Source organism: Manis javanica, chromosome 3 (assembly GCF_040802235.1).
Source record: "Manis javanica isolate MJ-LG chromosome 3, MJ_LKY, whole genome shotgun sequence".
Taxonomy (NCBI): domain Eukaryota; kingdom Metazoa; phylum Chordata; class Mammalia; order Pholidota; family Manidae; genus Manis; species Manis javanica.
The window spans coordinates 164,866,401-164,884,189 of record NC_133158.1 but is presented as its reverse complement, the minus strand read 5'-3'; the positions used below and the strand labels follow the sequence as shown (position 1 = coordinate 164,884,189).

At 39.9% G+C, this 17,789-nt stretch overlaps 1 protein-coding gene and 1 long non-coding RNA gene across 5 annotated transcripts in view; one reads left to right on the top strand and one right to left on the bottom strand.

Annotated features, from left to right (window-relative positions):
- Positions 1-16,445, bottom strand: part of LOC140848498 (uncharacterized) — a 40,714-nt gene extending 24,269 nt beyond the window's left edge. Inside the window, exons 1-2 of one of the 2 annotated variants that reach the window (XR_012129500.1) lie at positions 16,312-16,445; positions 15,880-16,031 (exon numbers count right to left, since the gene is read on the bottom strand). This is a non-coding gene — a long non-coding RNA (uncharacterized lncRNA). Of the gene's footprint in view, positions 1-15,879; positions 16,032-16,311 lie in introns of those variants that run through there. The other variant, XR_012129499.1, reaches the window with a different exon arrangement.
- The window catches only part of LOC140848497 (uncharacterized), a 58,503-nt gene that overhangs the window by 28,491 nt on the left and 12,223 nt on the right, over positions 1-17,789 (top strand). Inside the window, exons 2-3 of one of the 3 annotated variants that reach the window (XR_012129498.1) lie at positions 10,202-10,308; positions 11,163-15,885. The exons of 1 other annotated variant lie outside the window; for it this stretch is intronic. The gene's annotated coding sequence lies outside the window, so the exon portion shown is untranslated. One more of the 3 variants, XR_012129497.1, reaches the window with a different exon arrangement.

The window sequence follows — 17,789 nt, the reverse complement described above, 5'->3', positions numbered from 1 at the left end:
TTTTTCCTGTATTCCTGCATTAATTTGACATATTTAGAATTCCATTTTGAGTTCTCTCTACTATTTCTGAGTGTATCTCTTTGTGTAGCTCTTATGGTGGTTGTGCTATTATATATATATATTAGATATATATTCCTATATGCATTTGTATATATGTAAGTATCTTACCAGAATCTACTGGTGTCACCAGTTTGTATACAGTGTAAAAATTTTACCTCACCCAACCTCCCCTATTTATGTGTCTTCAATATTTCTACATATATTTAGAACATCACATAGTGTAGTAATTTTTGCTTCGACCATCAAACATAATTCAGAAAATTCAAGAGAAGAAAAACCAATTGTATTTAGCTGTTTTTTCTTACCATGTTCTTTCCCCTTACCTGATTTTTTAAGATTCCTCCCCCACCTTTTTTTTTTAAGGAGAGCAAGGCAGAGGCTTTTATTTAGAGATAAAGCAAGAGGACAGAGCTTCTGGCTCAGGCCAGGAGGGAACAAGAGAGTCCCCCAAGATTCCTTTTATCTTTTCTGTTTAGAGAACTTAATTTATCTATTCTTTTAGGATCTAAAGGTGACAATTTTTCATTTTCCTTTATCTGAAAATGTTGATTTCTCCTTCATTCTTGAAGGATATGTTCATTGAATATAAGATTCTGTGTTGACAATTATTTTAACACTTGAAAAATATCGTGCCACTTCTTTTTGGCATTACATCCATATTTCTGTTCAATAGGGTGTCATTCTTCTGACTGCTTTCAGGACTCCTTTAGCTTTCAGAAGTTTAATTATAATGTGTTTTGGCATGCATTTCTTGGATTTATTCTACTTGGTATTCATTCAACCTCTTGAGTCTGTGGATTATGTCTCTTGCCAAATTTTAATTTTTTTCAGCCATTATTTCTTCAAGTATTTTTTAGTCTTGCCCTTGCCCTCTTTTTCTCCTTCATGGTCTCTGGTGACATGTCTTTTAGATTTTTTTTGTCTACATGTCACTAAAATACTATCATTCTTAAATATTTTTCAGTCTGTTTTCTCTCTGTGGTTCAGATTGAGCAATTTTTCTTGTCCTGTCTTCCAGTTCACTGATTTCATTCCTCTGTGTCCTCTGTTTTGCTGTTGAACTATCCACTAAGACTGCTGTTTAAACAAGTATTACATTTTCAGCTATAACATACCCAAATGGTTCTTCTTATATCTCTGTTTTTTTGCTGAGGCTTTTTGTTTCCTCATTTGTGTTCCAATTATGCTCAGATTTGCTCACTGAAGCATTTTTATCATAGTTGCTTTAAATCTCTGTCAGAAATTCTAATGTATATGTCATCTCAGTGTTGGCATCTGTTGACTTTTTTACATTTGTTTTGAGATCTTCCTGGTTTTTGGTATGAAAGATGATTTTTTATTAAAACCTGGGCATTTTCACATTATAAGATTCTGGGTCTTATTTAAATCTATTTTAGCTGGCTTTCTCTGATATCACTCTGTTAGAGGAAGGGGTTGCACCACTGACAGGCAGAGACAGAGTCCAAATTTGCACTCAGCTGCCATTGATAACTGAGGAGAGGGTGCATTCTTAGTGTCAGGTGGGATGGAAGTCCAGGCTCCCCATGTGTTTCCTCTGAAACCCCAGGGGGGAGGGACCTTGCTACCGGCCTGGCTCCTTAGTTGGCATTTTCTGATACCACCCAGGCAGGGGTGTTGAGCTACCTCATTGTAGCACTGAAGAGGGCGGATGACTACGCTGGCACAAGTAGGGGTGGGGCCAGAGTCTCTCCCGTGGTGCTCGGCTTGGGTAAAGTGGTTATTCTCTAAGTTCCTTCAGCTAAGGAGATTAGTCTTTTGTTGGGGATTTTTTTTATGTGTGTCTGTACTCATTGGCATTTCCAGGTGCTGGCTTTTTCAGCTCCAAGTTTGGGATAGATAAGGCAAAAGAAAACCCAAGGAACTTGCCATCATCTTGTTCTGCTGGTCTTAAAGTGCTTAGCCAGTCTTTCTTCTCTCACCTTTAAGATCTTTCTATATAGTATAGGTAATATCCAGGCTTTTAGTTGTACTGAGCAAGAGGAATAGGGAAAAATACAATTATTCCACCTTCCTAGAAGTAGAAGTCACTGGAATTTTCTTAATCTGTAAAGCACAATGCAGACCTCTCTAGGAAAAGCTGATTGGAGAAGGGGGCCTGGAGCTGAGGCTGAAGTGGTTTTAGGCCTTGGGACCCACACATTCAGCATGTGTGGATAGCACATAAATTTAACAACTTAGATGAAATGGACCAATTCCACAAAAGCTGAAAACTACCAAAACTCAGTCATGGTGAAATAGATAATCTGAATGGTTCTGCAACTGTAAAACAAGTTTCATTCACAGAGTAAATGCTCCTGAAATACAAAAAGAAATCTTCAAGTCCTGAGGGTATCAATGGTAAATTCAACTAAAAAGTTAAAGAAGAAATGACAACAATTTTACCAATCCCTTCCAGAAAATAAAAGACAAGGAAGCACTTTCTAACTCATTTTTTGAGGAAAGAATTACCCTAATCCAAAACTGGACATGAACAAACTACAGATTAATATAGATGGAGAAAGCTATTAGGAAATAAAACCGAGGAATATGTTTTAAAAAATCAGTGTACCACAACAAAATAGTCTATCCCAGGAATGCAAGGCTGACTCATATTCAAATATCAATATCAAGAAAATTAATCATTGTAATCTACCATATAACAGCCTAAAAAAGAAAGACCTTGTCATCATATCAATTAATGCAGAAAAGCACATAACAAAATTAAGCATCCCTTCATGATAAAAACACTCAGCAAACTAGGAACTGAAAAAGATTTATTCAACCTGATGCAGAACATCTAAAAAATTCTACAGCTAACATCATACTTAATGATAAAAGACTAAGTGGTCTTCCGCCAAGACTGGGAACAAAACAAGGATATTTACTCTCACCACTCCCATTAATCATCATGGAGGAAGTCCTAGGCAATACAGCAAGACAAGAAAAAGTGCATAGAGTTAGGGAGAAGAGAAATAAAACTGTCTATATTCACATACATGATTGTTAGAAAATCCTTAGGAATCTACCAAACAAAACAACCCTCCTAGAACCAGTAAGAGTTTATCAAAGCCACAGAATATATGGTCAACACATACTATTGTACTGTTAATACTATTTACAATAGGCTAAAAAAAGGAAATAGGTACAGATCTAACACATACAGCATCCACCTGCTAAAAATTACAGAAGTGATATATCAAAGGAAATCTGAATATAGAGAAATACTGTGTTCATGGACTGGAAGACTAAAAAGTAAAGACAGCAAAAAACTGGCCGCAAATTGATTGGTAGATTTAATTTAATTCCAATAGAAATCCCAGCAGGACATTTTTGTAGATATGGGCAAGTTGATTCTAAAATTTATATGGAAGTGCAAAGGAACTAAAATAACCAAAAAACTTGGAAAAGACGAACAAAGTTGGAGGAATCACACAACCTGATCTGAAGACTTACCATAAACCAGGAGAGTCAGGACACTGGACAATCAAGAGAGTGTGGTATTAGCAAAGGGAAAAACAAATAGGTCTTTGGAATAGAACAGAGTCCAGATATACACTCATAGAATCCTGGGTCAATAGATCATATAGGTGCAAAGACAGTTCAATGGAGAAAGGTTAGTCAATACAGAAAAGGTACTGGGACAATTAGATAGGTACAGGCGAAAGAATGAACTTTGACCTAAACCTCCCACCTCACACAAAATTTAACTCCAAATGGATCAGAGGTATAAATATAAAAGACAAAACTAAGACTTTTAGAAGAAAACAGAGAAGAAAAATCTTAATGACCTGGGATTAAGCAAAATATCCTAGACATGAGCCAAAAATCACTATCTATAAAAGAAAAAATAGACAAATTGGATTTCATTAATCATGTCTGCTCTGTAAAAGTCACTGTTAAGAGAATAAAAAAAGCTAAGAATGTTTTACTTGATAGATTCCTAACTGGGAATATTTGCAAATTGCCTATCTGGTAAATTATTGGTTTATTTAATAAAGAATTATTTAAATCCAATAGTAAGAAAACAACCCAATTTTTTTTGTATCATTGAACTATAATTACATGAGGAACATCATATTTACTGGACTCCCCCCTTCACCAGGTCCCCCCCACAAAAACCCCATTACAATCACTGTCCATCAGCATAGTAAGATGCTGTAGATCACTACTTGTCTTCCCTGTGTTGCACAGCCCTCCCCATGCCTCCCCCCCACATTATACATGCTAATCTTAATGACCCCTTTCTTTTTCCCCCCAACAAACCAATTTTTAAATAGATATGTCACCAAAGAGAATATATAAATGGCAAATAATCATATTAAGAGGTGATCAATAACATCAGCTATTAGGGAAATAGCTACTTACCATGAGATATCTCTTCAATTTAAAATGGCTACTTAAAAAAAAAATAAAACATCAAGTGCTAATGGTTTGGAGAGCAACTGAAACTCATAACATAGTTGCTGGGAATGTGCAGTGGCTCTGGAAAACTGACAGCTTCTTATAAGCATTTACCATATGACTTAGTAATTCCACTCCTTGTATCTGCTTTTCAAAATAAAAAGGTATGTCATACAAAAACTGGTAGGCAGGGGAAACAGGGGAAGATGGTGCAGTAGGAGGATCCTGAGCTCACCTCCTCCCAAGGACACACTAAGGCCACAACTACACATAGTGCAGCTCCAAGAATGACCTAAAGACTACCAGAATAGCTCTTCCACAGCTAAAGATATAAAGAAAGAGTCACATCAAGAAGGGTAGAAGGGGCAGAGATGCAGTCAGGAACCAGATCCCTGGTGTGGTGAGCCACAGCAGGCATGGAGTTCCTCCCTGAGGAGCAAGAGGTTCAAGCCCCACATCGGGCACTCCTACCCTGGGGATCTGCAGCAGGAAGACTAGCCCCTGGCTTTGAATATCAACAGGGCTAATCCCAGGAGAGCGGGAGGGCTATCAGAAACTGAGACTGCTCCTAAAGGACACACTGTGTGCACACAGAGTCACTCACTCAGACCCAACACAGAAGCAGCAGTTCGAAAAGCATCTGGGTTGTATGTGAAGATTTACTGAGTAGCTTTAGGGCATGTGCCAGAGAGACAGGTATCTATCTGTAGGAACTTTCTCCAGGAACTAAAGTGCCACTTTTTTTATTTGCCATCTTTCAGCCTAGCTGTCCTAACACTAGCAGGTTCCAGTTCTGACATTCTCCATCTACCTTACTAGCACCTCTTAACCCACAATGGCATCTCCCTACAGACCCACTTGCCTAACCTTCCCCAAACAACAGGTATGCCAGCAGGTGCCCCTCCAAAGCAACCCCTACAAATACCCACAACAGTTGTAGCCAGGCCTCACAGCCATCCACACTGGGAGCTAACTCACCAGCACATGCAAAGCAGCTCCGGTTGGGCCTATCAGCCAGCCATGCTGGGGGCAAGCCCTGCCCATCAGTGTACCCACAGTCATCATAGCCAGTCATTGCAGCCAGCCCCACCTATCAGTGTGCCTGCAGCAGTCATGGCCCAGTCACAACATGAGGGTACACACAGCCCACCTTGGAGCACCTGGTTCTGGTAATGAGGGGGGATTGTGCCACTGGGCCACACAGGATGACTTCTAAATATGGCTACTTGACTACCTTCAAGACTGGGAGAGATTGCACTTTTGCTAAATTCATAGAAACAAACACAGAAAGTCAAACAAAGGAGATAAATGAATAAGATCTAAAAGAAATAACAAGACAAGACTTCAGGAAAACTAAATTAAATGGAGTTAAGCAATCTGATAGAGAGTACAAAGTAGTGGTTATAAAGATGCTCACTGGACTTTGAAAAAGAGTGGGTGAACTCAGGAAGGACTTCAACAAAAAGAGAAGATATCAGAAAGAACCAAGCAGGATTGAGGTATACAAGAAATGAAATGAAAAATGCACTAGAGGGAATCAACAGCAGATTAGAGGAAGCAGAATGGATCAGCAATTTAGAAGACAGTAATGGAAAGCACTCAAGCTGGACAGCAGAAAGAAAAAGAAATGAGAGGTAAAGGGACTTCTGGGACAGCATCAAACATACTAATATTCACATAATAGGAATCTCAGAGAGGAGAGAGAGAAAGTGATGGAAAACAAATTTGAAGATATAATTGCTGAAAAATTCCCTAATCTGGGGAGGGAAACACATATCCAGGTCCAGGAACCACTGAGAGCCCCAAACAAGATGAACACAAAGAGATGCACACCAAGACATAGTAATTAAAATGGCAAAAATTAAAGGTAAAGAGAGAATCCTAAAAGTAGCAAGAGAAAAGTAAACAGTTACATACAAAGGAGATCTCATAAGGCTATCTGCTTATTTTTCAGTAGAACCTTTACAGTCCAGAAGGGAGTGACGTGATATATTCAAAATGCTAAAAGGAAAAAAAAAAACCTACAACCAAGAATATTCTACCCAGCAGGGTTATCATTCAGAATTGAAGGAAATATAAAGAGCTACTCAGATAAACATAAGTTAAAGGAATTCACCACCACTAAACCAGCCTTACAAAAAATGTTAAAGGGACTTCCTTAAATAAATAAGAAAAGGCCATAACTAGACATAAGAAAATTATGAAAGAAAAAATTTCATGGGTAGAATTATACATATTATAAAGGTAGTAGTAGATCAACCACTTATAAAGCTGGTATGAAGGTTAAAAGACAAAAGTAGTAAAATCAATTACATCTACAAAAATTAGGCAAGGGACACAAAAAATAAATAGGTGTAAAATACTCCATCAAATAAATAAACTGTAGAGGAAGGAGTAAAAATGTAATGCTTTTAGAATGTGTTCAAATTGGCACACATTCAACTTAAAAAACTGGTATATACACAGAGTGTTATATATGAAACTTAAGATAACTGCAAACCAAAAACCTGTAATAGAAACACAAAAGAGAGAGAAAGAAATCCAAGCATAAAAAATTTAAAAGTCATCAAATCACAAGGGAAGAGAACAAGAGAAGAAGAAAGAAAAAGAAGTACAAAAACAAGAAAACAATGGCAGTAAGTACATTAACTATAGGTAACTTAAATGTAAATGGACTAAATGCTCCAATCAAAAGACATAGGATGACTAAATGGGTAAAAAACAAACTCATCTTTATGCTGCCTATAAGAGACTCACTTCAAACCAAAAGACACATACATACTGAAAGTGAAGGGATAGAAAAAGACATTCCACGCAAATGGAAACCATAAGAAAGCTGGATAGCTATATTCATATGAGACAAAATAGACTGTAACAAGAGACAAAGAAGGGCATTACGTAAAGAGATCTATCCAACAAGGGGACATAACAACTGTAAATACCTATGCACCCAAGATAGAAGCTCCTAAACATAGAAAGCAAATATTAACATACATAAAGAGAGCAATTGATAGTAATACAATAATAGTAGGGGACTTTAATAACCCATTTATATCAATGGTTAAATCATCCAGCCAGAAAATCAACAAGAAAACAGTGGCTTTGAATGATGTATTAGACCAGATGGACTTAGCAAACATATACAGAACATTCTATTCTTAACGAACACATACAGAAAAACAGCAGAATACAATTCTTTTCAAGGACACATAGAATGTTCTCCAGGATAGATCACATGTTAGGCCAAAAAACTAGTCTCAATAAATTCAAGAGGACTGAAATCATGTCAAGCATCCTTTCCAACCACAACAGTGTCAAACTAGAAGTAATTACAAAAAAAAAACTGGGAAAAAAAAAACACATGGAGAGTAAAAAACATGCTAGTAAACAACCAACCAATGGGTCAATGAAGAAATCAAAGAGGAAATCAAAATATATCTTGAGAGAAATGAAAATGGAGACACAATATTCCAAAATCTTTGGGACGCGGTAAAATCAGTTCAAAAGAGAAGTTTATAGCAATACAGACCTACTTCAAGAAACAAAATTTTCAAACAATCAAACCTTAACACCTAAAGGAACTGGAAAAAGAAGAATAAATGAACCCCAAGGTTAGTGAAAGGAAGGAAATAATAAACATCAGAAAAGAAATAAATTATAACTAAAAAAAAGAAAAAGAAAAAGAAATAACATCAAATAAAACTGAGAGCTGGTTCTTTGAAAAAAATAAACCAACTTTTCTGCTCCCACACCATTCCCACAAACACATTCTGCATAGTTTCAATAAACTGCTGACAAGGCCTGGGAGGTGAAAGTCTTGCTGGGCGTAATCTCTCCTGTGTTAGGAATTAACTTGCTTGCGTTTCTGTAGAGTCTCTAAATAAATAAAACTCTGAAACTGAATAGGCCCGTAAGTGAATTTCACTTCCTCCTGGAAACAATACAGACTTCGTCCCGCATCAGTTGATGCATAAATGACCACGATGAGTACAATGCTGAGCTGAGGGCTGTGGGAGGAAAACAGAAGTGTCCGGCTTTTAAGGAGCTTAGTCTAGTAGCTAGAGAAGTAGACTTTGGAAGAAAAAGTTAACAGGACAAGCATCGAGTGGGGGCCTAGAGAGTTATAAAGGTGACAGCAGCAGAGCCGAGCCTTCTGGGTTGGAAGGCTTTGTGGAGCGTGTGCCCCCCTGAGAAGCACCTTCCAGGGGAGAGCGGGCGCTGGAGAACAAGCACCCGGGTGCGGAAAAGTGTGAACACTGTCTATGAAGAAGCCATTTTTAGATGCGATGAGTTGTATGTACTGTCATTAAAAGACACGCCTTACATGGGTTGCTACAGAGGTTGGTACTGCATCTACTCAGGGCTAAGCTAGGGGCCTTGGAACAGAACCACCATATGCGGAGAATCACATAGAACCCTGCACACGGCCTGGCCAGGAGGGGCTGAAATCCAGCCAAGCTCTGCTTCTCTGCACCGTGGTGCCAGGCTTTTGCGCCCAGCAAGGGGCACCTTATCTCCACCGGGTTGTGTATCAGGAGGGCTGCATGCAAACAGAGGGGCCCCTTTTTGTGAGTGCTTCTTAGCAGGAGTGGCTCTTTCTAAGCACACGGAGGTGCCAGCAGCGCAGCGAGGGCTCTGCTCTGCGTTGTGATCTGACCCTGTACAAAATTCAGTACATGTGTGAATGAATGCTGAGAGGGCTTATTGTAAATTCCACACACACTGAAAGAGGGACTGTCAAGTGGATCTCTGTCTGATGCTTCTGAAGACTAGGACTGATGTGTGTGTTTTGGGGTGGAGAGAAAAGGCAGAGACATGCTCTAAGGCTCCTTAATGGTTCTAAGATTCTTTGAGTCCATAGCTAAACCTGATGCTAAATTTAAATAAAAGCCTTTGTTTTAAACCAAAAAAAAGAAAAAAGAAAAAAAGAAACGAAGTCATCAAGAAAAAGAGGACTCAAATAAAATAAGAAATGGAAGAAAAGTTACACCTACACCAAAGAAATACAAAGTGTTATGAGAGTACTACAAAAAATAAACACCTACAAAGTGAAGTAAGTCAGAGAAAGACAAGTACCATATAATTTCACTTATATGTGGAATTGAAAAGCAAAACAAATGAACAAACAGAAACAAACATAAATACAAAGAGCAAACTGGTGGTTGTCAGAGGGGATGGGGGTAGGAGATGGGTATTTTGATTGTGGTTACACCAATCTATACATGTTTTAAAGTTCATGAACTGTTCACCAAAGAAAGTGATCATTTTTACTAAATAAATAACAACACAAGATAAGATTACTAGATCACCCCCACATTGAAATTGTCCTGGAGATTATCAAGATTGTCTATAAGCAGGTCCACCACCACGCATTTATCTGGGTCTCAGTGAGACTGTGCCATCAACGTGTAGCAGGACTGGTGAGGGGACTTTTGGCAGTAAGGCAGTGCTAGGTTCAGCCATCTTGACTTCAGACACTAAGATACCAAAATAAAGAACTAAGCATAAAAAATTTCTTCCCCAAATCTGCCAATGTTAACTGCAGCAGTACATAGGTTTGTGGTGGCTGGTGTATATCAACTGATTTAACTCTTACATCTAAAAATATGTAAGAATAAGGCTTGGGAACAGTCCTTGACCTCAAGAGTATTTTCACTGAAGCACAAAGGCTGTGTTACATGCAAACATCAGTCACCAGCTCATCTCCACCTCCTTCTCGCTACCCTTTGCTCCCCTGCAGGAGGTCATGGCTCCCTGGATTGCTGAAAGCCGCTTTGCCATTGAGGAGATCCACCTGTTGACCCTGAAAGCTGCCCACAGCCTGGACACTCTGGGTCCTAGAAAGAGGTGGGGCCGCTTGGACCACCGTCTGCCAAACCGCCTCCAGTTTCTCCCACCCACTGGGCATGTCAAGTTTCATGGTGCCTTAACGGCACTCAGAATATTGGAAGCTTTCATGTGATGTTGGTTTAAAGGTTATGTTATGTCCCAGCTAGCTCTCCTTTCATTGTTAGCTTTAGGGAATGGTTTTCAGGATGTGGAATATCTTCAGCATTTTTTAGATGCAGCACAGGGAGGAGGAAAATCCTAGATTTTATACAGATTTGGGATTGTACCCAGTATGTCGCTTTCTGCTAGCCTTGTGACCTTGGGCAAACCAGCCCTTCTGCCTGAGTCTAGGGTTCTAGTAAAGAGTGATCACGATGACAAAATATGCAGTGCTATACTGCCACATACATACATACTGCTAACAGTTCATACAGGGCCTCTCTGTCCTGGCCTTCTTATGTTTCTGCCTTATGTGGAATAAGAATATGACTGTTTATTAAAAGCTAATAAAATTTCCCTAAGAAAACTGATTAGTGAAGTCTAATCAGTTTTATGTTCTCTGAAGTGATCGGTGTGATTCATCAGCTGCCTGAGATCCTTTTGGAAACGCGGCAAGTTATAAATAAATGAATACAATGTGATTTGGAAGAGCTCTCTCTTTCCAGAAGGGCTGTACTGACTGAAATATGGCTATTAGCCTCGCAGCGGATCTGCTGGCTTTCATCAAAGATCCTGTTTCAGTAGAGAATGCACGTGGGAAACTTCCCTTGTTTCATTTCACAAAGAAAATACAAATTATATTAAATTCTGCCACAATGTTTATTGTCTAAGACAGGAAAATTCTTTTTATATCTTGCTTATATGGATTGCAGTAATTAAAGTGACTGCCCGTCCTGCTGTCAGCACAGTCACTGATCAGGCCACCCAAGTGTGTAGAGGGGCAGGCGTTTCCCAGGATTACCCTCTGGCTAACATGTGAGTAGATGCCATTTAATAACCTTCTACATTTAATAGGCTTGGAGTTAAAGAGCTGTAGCTGCCATGACACTAATTGTTTAAGAAGAAAATAAAGATACTAACTTGAAGTATAATTGAGGGTTAAATAAAGTAATATAGGTACTTCAATATAGAGCTCTGTACCAATATATAGTTGCTTTTATGAACACCATTATCGTTTCACTCAATTACGTTAACTTTTACACTGGAGACACACTGTGGCTCCTGGGCTATGGAGAAACAGCGTGGGGGTTCACCCTGAAACAGGAAGGAGAGGACGGGAGCAGAGACAGCCAAAAAGGGAGCCCAGAGCCAGGCTGCGGTATGTCCCGAGGACGGCTCACCACCTCTGGAGGGAGGCCTGGCCGTTGGCAGTAGTGTATGCCGGTGGCCACCTCCTGCCCACATTCTGGTTGCTGGAGTCAAGAAGGAACCCTCTCTGCTGTCCATCCCCACACAGGCATGGGAGCACCTTCTCTGCCACTCTGGAATTAAGAGTCTGGTGCCCCACCGATTTGCCCCCATCAATTTTTAGCTTTAAGAAAGAATTAAATATGTGGTACTGCATAGTTCTAGTATGTAAGTATTACATATTTATACTCCACTGCTTGTAGCTTACCTAAAAGACCTCTTAGTTCTAGCAACTTCTAGTAGCCTACAGCAAAGCAAGACTGAGATTAAGCCCACTGCACTGTGCCCTTTCAGATTCTGCTTCCCTAGGTGGGAACTTTAAGTGGCATCTCACAAGCCCTTGGGTGTCCTTTCCTTGACTTTCACTGTGCCTTTTCTTATCAATACCTTGGCAAGATTTCAAAAATTAATAGTCCTGGCTTCGAATCACAGAGACAGACGTTAAAGTATCAAGTCTCTCTGTGGTAACTCCCACATCCCTGCCCTTTTGTTTGTCCAGGTAGGCCTGATTTGAACTCTAATTAGGCCTAATTTGACACTAATTGTTTAAGAAGAAAATAAAGATACTAACAAAGTATAATTGAAGGTTGGCAGATGGGCCTGATGAAGTCTACCTCTCAGTGATGGAGAATGGAGCTTCAGGACCAAGCTGGGGGCTTGAGTAGGGAGGCCACACCATCTCGGCTTTGGACAGACGTCATGGGTTCCAGAAATATGAATATCAGTTCTGTTTTTGGCCGTATGAGAGCAGAATTACTCTCTTGGTAAAGATTTGAGCATCTATTTTGATCAGTAGGTTTTATAATTTCAAGGGTCACACAGGTTTAAGATAAGTAAGAACTTCTAGAGCTATTGTCATTCAGTCTAATACCTGAGTGTTTTGCATTTATTTTTTAAACTCTCAACTTCTGAAGAGTTAATGTAAATTGGAGAGCTAAACCAGGGGCATAAAAATATTTTCACTTTTTGTTCTCAGGAATTGTTAATTTGAATAAATATGCAAGGAATAGGTAATCATTACTTTGTAAGAAATATAGTGGGATGTCCTTTTTAACACTGGTTTGAGGGGTTGGCTTAACTTTGTAGTAATGGCTTCGCTGGAGAAAGATGCATGACTTATGTGGTCATTTCAGAATTCGTATCAGTATAAGCCTCTTCCTAATTCAACAGGAAGCACTTACACATGAAATCTGAATGTAGTTTAAAGTTTACTAGAAAGCATGACCTATAATGTGAAAACACAATTAAGAAAATTTTGGATTATTTACAATATGTTGATGAGAATAGTAGATAGTTTAAACGACAAGCAAGTTATTCAGTTTTGAGAGAATATTAAGGATAGTCTGCTTGAATGCCATCCTGTTAGTAGTGATGCCGGGGTCTTGTTCATGGGGTCAAAGAATGAACTTCACAAACGCTCAAGGTAGGAGAGCAAGGCAGAGGCTTTTATTTAGAGATAGAGCAAAAGGACAGAGCTCCCGGCTCAGGCCAGGAGGGGACAAGAGAGTCCCAGGTGGTGCGTTGCCTAGGGGTTTTATAGGCAGTTGAGAGACAAAGGGCTAGTGATGTACACCTGCTAAGTGGTCCCAAAATGTTTATCTTTGAAGAGACATTACATTTCTTATTAGTCTTCCTGGATATTTACAAGAATTTTACTGCTCTGATTTCCACCCAGGATAGCAGCTTCCTGGTCTGTGAGCATATCACTCAAGGCAGCCTGCTTTGCTCCCAAGGTGGGCTGAGTTATTGTCTGTTTGTTAAATAGTATGTTAAGAAAATTTTTAACAAATTGCATTTTAAAATGCAATCTCATTTTCAAGATGAAATCCTTCCTGTTTTCACTAGGTTGTTGTGGGCTTGCTTGCTATATTGCCCAGGTTGCAAATTATTTGTTTAGGCTGGAGGAAGAAAAGCAGCACCTGGGTAAAGTCAGAAAAACAAGCTGGGCCCCCCAGCAGGCTAAAGCAAATCCTACAATGGATATCTTGCTTTGTTTTTTTCCCGGAGGCCCTCACCCTACTCTGTCTAAGCCCACGGTCCCTGTCTCAGTAGCAGCACCCCAAGAAACAGCCTTGTTTCTCTTTGAGTCAATGCTGTCCCGTATAGCAGCCACTGGCCACATGCAACTCTTGAGCACTTGAATTGTGGCTAGTGCAGCTAAGGAACTGAGTTTTCTTTATTTTTAAAAATTTAAATTTAAATATCGATTCTTAACTCAGTTACTGGAAAACTTTTTTAAGTATGCTTAGCATAACTTGAGTATGTGATTTGACTTTTTCATATTTAAGTTTTATGAACTGTAAATACAGGGCAACCCCAGTTGACTCTAGAACAGCATGGGAGTTAGGAGGGCCAACTCCCCAACATGCAGCCGAAAATCTCTGTATAACTTTTGATGCCTCAAAACCTTAACTACTAATAGCCTACCACTGACAGGAAGGAAGCCTTACTGATAGCATAAACAGTTGATTAACACAAATGTTGTATGTTATATATATTATATGCTACAGTGTCGGCTTCTTTGTCTCCGACCCCCAGATTAAGGAGGTGATGCGATGAGATATCGAAGACCTGAACAGACCAGCCAGGGGACTCAAGGCATAACAGCTCAAGAGTAATGCCAAGGCACTCCTCATATTTATTGAGTAAATGAATATCTGAAGAATTCTGAGTAGGGGGTTCAGCACATGATCATCATCTATCTTTGAGTCCAGCCCAAGGGCGGGACACTCCTCAAGGACACCAAAACCATGTGAGGGCGGTCAGGAGCTGTAGGAACTTTTTATGGCTTTAATCACTCTGTCCTTGACCAAACATCAGAGGTCGTAGGAAAGACAATTAAGTCACAAATCTTCATACATTTGATTTCTATATTACTTGATTTATATATTAAGCTCATTAATCTCACACTATAGTTTTACAATAAACCAAGCTACAGAAAGGAAAATGTTCCAAACTGTCACAAATCTCCAAAAAAATTTCCAATATATCTATTGAAAAAAATTCATGTATAGGTGGACCCACATAGTTGAAACCCATGTTCATTTAAGAATCAATTATATTTTGAATCAAAATTTAGCATCCAAGCTAAAACAGAGTAAGTGTAAAATACACACCAAATTTTCAAGATTTAGTATGGAAAAAAGTAAAATATCTCATAATACTTTTTAAATGTTAATTACATGTTGATAAAATTTAAATATAGTGGATAAAATAAAATTAATTCCCCATTTTTCATTAACTATTTCAATGGCATTCACGCTGAAAAGGTAACTGGTGAATTTTTAAATTTCAAATGAAAGTACTTTTATTTCTAAGAACTTTAGAGAGCATATACATCACATACATTTGTTGATGTCCAGAAATTATTTCACCCATAATTTCAGTGTCTTCCTGGAGTGGGGGTGGGGAGCAGGCACGTGACAAAGCCCTGGGTCCTGAGTCCTGTGCATCAAGGGGTGTCTTAAACAGTTGCCTTTGAGCATTAAACTCTGCACCTCATTTTGCTTTCTGTATATTGGGATTAACTTTTAAACCTAAAGGACTCTTATCTACTAAGGTACACAAAATCTATTGGGACAATCACAGAAACCATATGGAAGCACTTGGGTATTTGTGAACCACGATAAAGTACTTCATAAGGTATCCTTGTCTCAAGTGGATAAACTCTTATAACCCAAGCTATTAATCTTATTACTGGTTTTAAAAGTTGTGACTTGGCAGATAAAGACAAATACCATATGATTTCACTTGTATGCAGAGGCGAAAAAACAAGACAAAAAGAAACAGACACACAAATACTGACAACAGACTGTTAGTTACCACAGGAGGGCAGGGGGGGTGGGTAAAATAAGTGAAGGGGAGAAAGTAGTACATACTTCAATTTATAAAATAAGTCATAGGAATGGAAGCACAACACAGAGAATAATACTGTAATACCTTGGTATGGTAGTGGCGGTAACTGCACTTACTGTGGTGAGCATTTAGTAATGTGCGTGATTATTGAGTCACCGTGTTATACATCTGAAACCAATATAATATTGCATATCAACTATATTCCAATAAAAATATTAAAATTAATCACCAAATCATAATAAATAAATATATACATAAATAAAAGTTGTGACTTGGAAGAAATCAGATTGTTTCTCAACAGAATTAAAGATTATGTCTGGTACTTACAATATTGTGATAATTTTTTCCTGGGTCTTTGAGGAAACCGGCCAAATTGGTAGCTGACGACTTTCAGTTAGTCTCTTTATATCTATGTCCCTCATACATGCAGCCATGCTTAGGGCATGTCTCTCCACGCAATTCACGTGCACTTCTCCCCTCTGTACAGGTAAAGTGTTAAAGAATAATAGTAAGTGTTGTTTTGAACAGGACTATTCCAGTCTCTGAGGAATGACCTAAGAACATCAGAGGACCCTTTGCCTCAGTCACAGTGAACCTATGGAATGGCTGCAGCACAGGAGCTGCAGAGCCACTTCTGGGGTCTCCACAAGCTGTCACCAGGAGTCACACATGCGGTGGAGTCCCTGCGCTGGCAAGCCAGGTTCACCATACATTTGGGACCACATGATTTTGAAATAAGAAGTTGCCCTTTATAATAACCTTGTGGCAGGAAGAAGAGCTCAACTGTCAGCGCTCTACCCATCAAAACCTCTCCAAGATTAGCCAGTGGTCAGCAGCAGGAAGGAGGGTCTTGTGACGGCCAGACGCTGAAATTCCGGTGGGAGGCACACACGAAAGCCGTCGTGGGAGGCATGGCAGCGTCTGGTAGTTGACGTTTTAACCTTTGAGAACACAACAGAAAGTTCAGCTGATCATGGAGGAGCTCATTTCCTGACTCGTGGTTGACTACAGAGGCTTCCCCAGGTCCATGGCACCCCCCAGCTCTCCCCACAGCTGTGGTCTACTTACCTGCCATAGGCAAGCTCACGTTCTGCCCAAGAGAATGAAAGTATGGGTAAAGCTGCAAAGCCCAACAGCAGCATTTAAGTATTTTAATAGATAAGCTTGTAGAAAGACACTTTTCTCATTCTTAAACTACAGCAGTTTCTGGGATGCCCAGAAGGAAGACATTTCTTCCCCAGGCTTCTGAAAGGACTTGAACTAGTAGAGGTCTTAAATAAAGGATAAAGTGAAACTTATTGAAGAAAATGTCTGCTGTGAACAAACTCCCTATTTCAATCAAGCCAGGAAGCCTTGGCCAGGCGTTTCCTTCACTGCCACCTGATGTGCCTCCACAAGGAGCGGAGTAAAGGGGGAGCAGACCAATCAGTGGGCCTCCCGTGAGTGCTTAGGGCCAGCATTTGCCCGTCGCACCTGTTTCTCCATTTCCTTTGCCTACACCGCAGTGGCAGGCTCCTAACTAGACTTCTAGTCTCTCCTCACAGCAGCCAGCATGACTGTCTTAAAATGTTGCAGTGGCTTTCCACCACACTTCGAATACCATCCAAAGTCCTTGCTCGGCTGGCCAGGCTCTGCCTGAGCTTGTCCCCTCCAGCCGCTCTGAGCCCATGCTCCTGACTCCCTCCCTCCACCAGGGCCTCCTGTCTGATGCAGACAGCCACAGCCAGGATCTGACTCTGGGATCCTGTTTCTGCCTGAGAAGATCTAACCTGAGGTATCCACCAGACTCCTGTTTATGAGTCACCTTATCAAAGGGTCCTTTCTTGACCACTTGTTCTAACAACTAGCACCACACCCTTTGTCATTCTCCACCTCTTGATCTGCCATACTTTCCTCACAACTTTCCTGACATATTTCATATTTGATACCTACTTACTTGTGGTCTGTCTTCTCACAAGAGCGTAAGCCCCACTTTTTCCCTCCTATAGTCACTCACTTCACTTTTCTGGTGTACTAGGGGGTCTCTTTAATCCCTAGAACCATACCTGATCTCCAGTAGGCACTAAAAAATAAAAATGAATGAATGCATGCATGAGCACAGATGCTCTCTGATTCCTGATTTGCAGTCGGTGAGAAGGCAAAGCATTTACTTACAGGTCTGCAAATAACAGAGCAGAAGCCTGAGCCCCACCCATGAACACAGGTTGGACAATAAACCCAGAGGGGGTTACAGGTGG